At 49.4% G+C, this 6,000-nt stretch overlaps 1 protein-coding gene across 1 annotated transcript in view; it reads right to left on the bottom strand.

The window, feature by feature from the left end:
• KLHL25 (kelch like family member 25) overlaps positions 1–5,136 on the bottom strand; it is a 37,926-nt gene extending 32,790 nt beyond the window's left edge. The window contains exon 1 of the mRNA XM_038746915.1: positions 5,097–5,136. The gene's annotated coding sequence lies outside the window, so the exon portion shown is untranslated. The remainder of the gene's footprint in view (positions 1–5,096) is intronic.
• Between the last annotated feature and the right edge of the window lie 864 nt (positions 5,137–6,000).

Genomic DNA, 6,000 nt, shown 5'->3' on the forward strand with positions numbered 1-6,000 from the left:
TCTGCACACAGTAAGCGCTCAATAAGTACAATCTTATGAATGAATGGGCGGGTCCGAAAAGGTCCACAACTCGTATCCAAATACTAACCAGGCGGGATCTCTCAGACAAGCCCCCTCCCCGCCAAAAACCTCCCTGCTCCAGACCAGGACCCTCAGGATTGGGTCTCTGCCCTCCAAGGGCTGCTGTTTCATCAGATATTTGCCTTTTCCCATTGCACAACTGAATGTGAGGTTAAGGCCACACAGACTGCTGCAGAGATTAGATGTTCACAACCAGCTCTCTGCCTATTCAGCAGTCTCAGGTTTGGGAAGACCTCACCTTTAAATTCCCTCCCCTGCAGCAAAGCCGAACTCCAGCCTCCGCATCACCCAAGCCTGCGTGGAAGGTTGCTTACTTTGTCTCCCCCGCGTTGTCTGGAATCGCTTATGGCAAAACCAAATCATGAGAGACAAGGGAAAATCTATTGCCCCAGCCTGGGGGACAGAGAGGGAGGGTGAGACTTGCTTTAGATCCCCTTCCTGGGCTGAATCTGCCTCTGATCCATTTCCAAAGACTACAACACTGCAACAGTGGATCACTCGTCACTCCATCAGCAGGGTTATGCTGAGTTTTGCAGTAAGTTTTAATTAACGACTTAGATTATGTAACTTAGTCCCTTTCCCTGCCCACCTGAAAGTGTTTGATTTGTAAGTGTCTTCCCCTTTCCTCAACCTTAACTCCATGACAGTGACCCAGATTCAAGGCAAGCTAATCACTCCCGTTTTACACATTGGGAGTATTGAGGTCCAGGGAGGTGGAGGCCTGTCCTGTCTCATGACAAAGCTGGCCTTATCCAGGTTCCTTTCATTCATTCATTCAGTCGTATTTATTGAACGCTTACTGTGTGCACTGTACTAAGCGCTTGGGAAGTACAAGTCGGCAACATATAGAGATGGTCCCTACCCAACAACGGACTCACAGTCTAGAAGGGGGAGACAGACAACAAAACAAAACATGTAGACGGGTTTATCCTGCACCCATTAATAACATCGCTCCCTGAAAGGGAATTTCACTACTGGCTAAGCCAAAAGCTTGCAGGCCCAGACACCTGAAAATCCAGTCTGCTCACGGGTGGAGTGTGTATGTGTGTGTGAGGGGGGGAGGTGGGTGGGGGGGATAACTCAGTGAACAGACCTGCTGATTTAACTGCCGCCTAGACTTATCCCTCCCAGGCCCCGGGCCAGCAATCCCATTTCCAGGAAAAGAAGGGAGATCGGTCCCTGGCCTTGAATACTCTCGATTAGACAGTAAAGAGGGGGACAACAGGGCCTTTGACCAGATCAATTCAGAGGTCTGAATGAAACCATGTTACCCTGTTGAGTTTGGGGTGGACTGGGGGTGGGGAGACACTTAAAGAAACAAGCCCAAACCCTACTTCACTGTTCTGGAAGCAGTATGGAGAAGCAGTGTGGCCTATTGGATAGAGCGAGGGTCATAGAGTCAGAAGGACCTGGGCTCTGATCCTGACTCCGACATTTGTCTGCAGTGTGACATTGGGCAAGTGACAACGTCTCTGTTCCTCAGTCACCTCATCTGTAAAATGGGGATTACATTCCTGTTCTTTCTCCCCCCCGCCCCCTTAGATTATGAGATATGGACTGTGCCCAACCTGTTTACCTTGTATTGACCCTTGTGCTTAGTACAGTGCCTGGCACATAGTAAACACTTAAATACCATAAAAAAGCAGCATGGTCCAGTGGAAAGAGCCCATACCTGGGAGTCATGAGACCTGGATTCTAATCCCAGTTATGAGATACTGGGTGATTTACTTGGCTTCTCTGCACCTCAGATTCCTAATCTGTAAAATGGGGATTAAATTCCTGTTCTCTCTGCCCCTTAGATTGAGAACTCCAGTCACATAGTTTGATCATTTTGTATCAACCCCAGTGCTTAACCTGTATTAATAACTTTTATCAGGGACAAAGTACAGACATGTACTTCTATTGTAGACATGTACATACATACAAGTGCTGTTAGGTGTGCAATTGGTGTGCACATCACCAATTTTGGAACCCACTCATTTCCCTGGGGAAGGGGGGAAAAGGAGAATCGCTCCCACAAGAGCAGTCATTAAACATTAGTTCGGGATGCTTTTGAATCCCAGCTCCCTGGCAAGGCACTCTCCTTAGCCCCCAAAAGGTCCTTTAAGCCCACCAAAACTGCAGCAGGATCCTTTTGCCGCTTCAAGGATGAAACCCCCGACGCTGGGTGTCTCCTGCAGGAGATGGTTCAGAAAGGTTGGCGCTGGTTTTACTGTCGAATCGCACAGGACGATTTGGGCGTGGGGTGCTTTGTCCCCCAGTTCATTCATTCATTCAATCGTATTTATTGAGCGCTTACTGTGTGCAGAGCACTGTACTAAGCGCTTGGGAAGTACAAGTTGGCAACATATAGAGACGGTCCCTATCCAACAGTGGGCTCACAGTCCCCTTTCTCTCCCCCGCCCTTCCTTCGTGCACCCTTGGGACCCTGGGAGAGCTGGCACGAGCCCCGGGCGTGGGAATGAATTGTTTGGCAGTTCTAAGCTGAAGATCGCAATTGGAAAAGGAACGAGTCCGGGCATCTTCTCCGGGCAATCCGGGGATGGGGAGGGGGTGCTGCTAAGCTCCGATCATTTCATTGTCAACCTGTTCCTGGGGGGAACCCACCTGCTCGCCCCTTCCCAATAAACGATCCTCGGTTTCTGGAAGGAAGCTCAAGTAGGGCGGGCTGGAGGTAAACCTGTCTGGACCTCCAGCAAGTCATCTTGGGGTTGGTCCTCTCTCCACTCTGCTTGGTTTTGAGGTGGGGAGAGGAGAGGCCGGAACCCCGGCAGCCTCAAATAAAAACAACCTGCTCTTTCCAGGATCGATACTCCGAAAAGAGGAGAGCCATAAACCTGCAGATTTACTGAGCCAGGGGCTCCCAGGGGATGAAATTACTGCTCCCAGAGCCAAACATCCATTTGCCAAACAATTCATTCCCACGCCCAGGGCTCGTGCAAGCTCTCCCAGGGTCCCAAGGGTGCAGGAAGGAAGGGTGGGGTAGATAAAGGGGATAATAATGATAATAATGATGGTATTTGTTAAGCGCTTACTATGTGCAAAGCACTATTCTAAGCGCTGGGGAGGTTACAAGGTGATTAGAGAAGCAGCGTGGCTCAGTGGAAAGAGCCCGGGCTTTGGAGTCAGAGGGCATGGGTTCGAATCCCGACTCCGCCACATGTCTGCTGTGTGACCTTGGGCAAGTCACTTCACTTCTCTGAGCCTCAGTTACCTCATCTGTAAAATGGGGATTAAGACTGTGAGCCCCAAGTGGGACAACTTGATCACCTTGTATCCCCCCCCCAACGCTTAGAACAGTGCTCTGCACATAGTAAGCGCTTAACAAATGCCATCGTTATTATTATTATTATTATCAGGTTGTCCCACGGGGGACTCACAGTCTTCATCCCCATTTTACAGATGAGGTAACTGAGGCACAGAGATGTTAAATGACTTGCCCAAAGTCACACAGCTGACAGTTGGCGGAGCCGGGATTTGAACCCATGACCTCTGACTCCAAAGCCTGTGCTCTTGCCACTGAGCCACGCTGATGCCCCCACCCACCTTAACCTCTTATTTTTATGGTATTTAAGCGTTACTATATGCCAGGCACTGTTCTAAGTGCTGGGATAGATACAAGGTAATCAGGTTGGGACAGTCCATAGCCCACTTGGGGCTCACAGTCATAATCCCCATTTTACACTGTAAACCCTAGACCATAAATTCGTTGTGGGTAGGGAATAATAATAGCAATAATGATGGCATTTGTTAAGCACTTACTATGTGCCAGGCAGCGCTCACAGCAGGGCTTGGCGCATGGTAAGCGCTTAACAAACACCATCATTATTATTATTACTAAGCGTTGGGATGGGTATAAGCAAATCTATTTGGCCGCAGTCCATGTCCCAAACGGGGTTCACATTCATTCATTCATTCATTCAATCTTATTTATTGAGCGCTTACTGTGTGCAGAACACTGTACTAAGCGCTTGGGAAGTACAAGTTGGCAACATACAGAGACGGTCCCTACTCAACAGCGGGCTCACGGTCTAGAAATTCTTCATCCCCATTTTACAGATGAGGGAACGGAGGCCCAGAGAAGTGAAGCGACTTGCCCAAGGCCACACAGCAGTCAAGCGGCAGAGCCGGGATTAGAACCCATGACCTATGCTGCCACCTTGTACTTCCCAAGCGCTTAGTACAGTGCTCTGCACACAGTAAGCGCTCAATAAATATGATTGATTGATTGGATCCCCGGCCCAGGCTCTATCCGCTATGCCACGCTGCTCCTCTATCATAATAACAATGATAATAATAGTGGTATTTGTTAAGCGCCTACTGTAATAACGATGGTATTTGTTAAGCGCTTACTATAATAATGATGGTATTTGTTAAGCGCTTCATCATCATCAATCGTATTTATTGAGAGCTTACTGTGTGCAGAGCACTGTACTAAGCGCTTGGGAAGTACAAGTTGGCAACATATAGAGACAGTACCTACCCAACAGTGGGCTCACAGTCTAAAAGCGCTTATTAGTAGTAATGATAATAACGGTATTTGTTAAGCGCTTACTATAATAATGATGGCATTTGTTAAGCGCTTAATTTATTTTTGTATTGTATTGTAAGCTATTTATTGTTGTATTGTGCGAGCGCTCAGTAATCACGATCTTAATAATAATAACAGCGGCACCGGTTAAGCGCTTACCGTGTGCCAGGCACTGTGCTAAGCGCTGGGGTGGATACAAGGAAAGGGGGTTGGCCACAGTCCCTGTCCCACCCGGGGCTCCCAGGCTGACCCCCGTTTGACAGATGAGGTCACTGAGGCCCAGAGAAGGGAAGTGACTTGTCCAAGGCCACCCAGCGGACAAGTGGCGGGGCCGGGAGGGGGACCCCTGACCTTCTGCCGCCCGGGACCGGGCTCCACCCCCCCCCCACCCCCACCGGCTGCACTCCGACTGAAGCTTACGGAGGAGGGAAACTGAGGCACCGAGAAGTGACCCGTCCAAGGTCTCCACGCCCCGGGTACTCACCGCCTCGTTCGGCTCGCCCGTCCTGCCGCCCGCCCGCCGCCGCCGAGACCGCCGCCGCCGAGACCGCCGCCGAAACCCCGCAGCCCGCGCCAGCCAATCAGCGGAGCCGCCCGGGGCCCGGGCCGCGCCGCGCGCACGCTGATTGGCCCCGCGGAACACCGAGGGGCGGGGCCGGGGTGGGGCGGGCCAATGGGAGAGGGGGGCGAGCCGGGGAGCCGCCGCCCCGCCCACTCCGGGACCTTAAAGGGACAGGAGAGCGCCACGACGGTATTTGTGAAGCGCTTACTATAATAATGATGGTATTTGTGAAGCGCTTACTACCACTAATAATGATAATAATAGCGGTGTTTGTTAAGCCCTTACTATAATAATGATGGTATTTGTTACGCGCTTACTACTACTACTAGAAGCAGCATGGTTCAGTGGAAAGAGCCCTGGGCTTTGGAGCCAGGGGTCATGGGTTCGAATCCCGGCTCTGCCAATTGTCAGCTGGGTGACTTTGGGCAAGTCACTTAACTTCTCTGGGCCTCAGTTCCCTCATCTGGAAAATGGGGATTAAGACTGTGAGCCCCCCGTGGGACAACCTGATCTCCTTGTAATCTCCCCAGCGCTTAGTACAGTGCTTTGCACATAGTATGAGCTTAATAAATGCCATTATTATTATTATTATTACTACTAATAATAATAGTGATATTTGTTAAGCCCTTACTATAATAATGATGGTATTTGTTAAGCACTTATTAATAGTAATGATAATAATGGTATTTGTTAAGCACTTACTATAATAATAATAGTACTTGTTAAGCGCTTATTAATAATAATGATAATGATAGTGGTATTTGTTAAGCTCCTACTATAATAACGATGGTATTTGTTAAGCGTTTACTATAATAATGACGGTACT

The sequence above is a fragment of the Tachyglossus aculeatus genome, chromosome 5, assembly GCF_015852505.1.
Source record: "Tachyglossus aculeatus isolate mTacAcu1 chromosome 5, mTacAcu1.pri, whole genome shotgun sequence".
NCBI classification, from domain to species: Eukaryota; Metazoa; Chordata; class Mammalia; order Monotremata; family Tachyglossidae; genus Tachyglossus; species Tachyglossus aculeatus.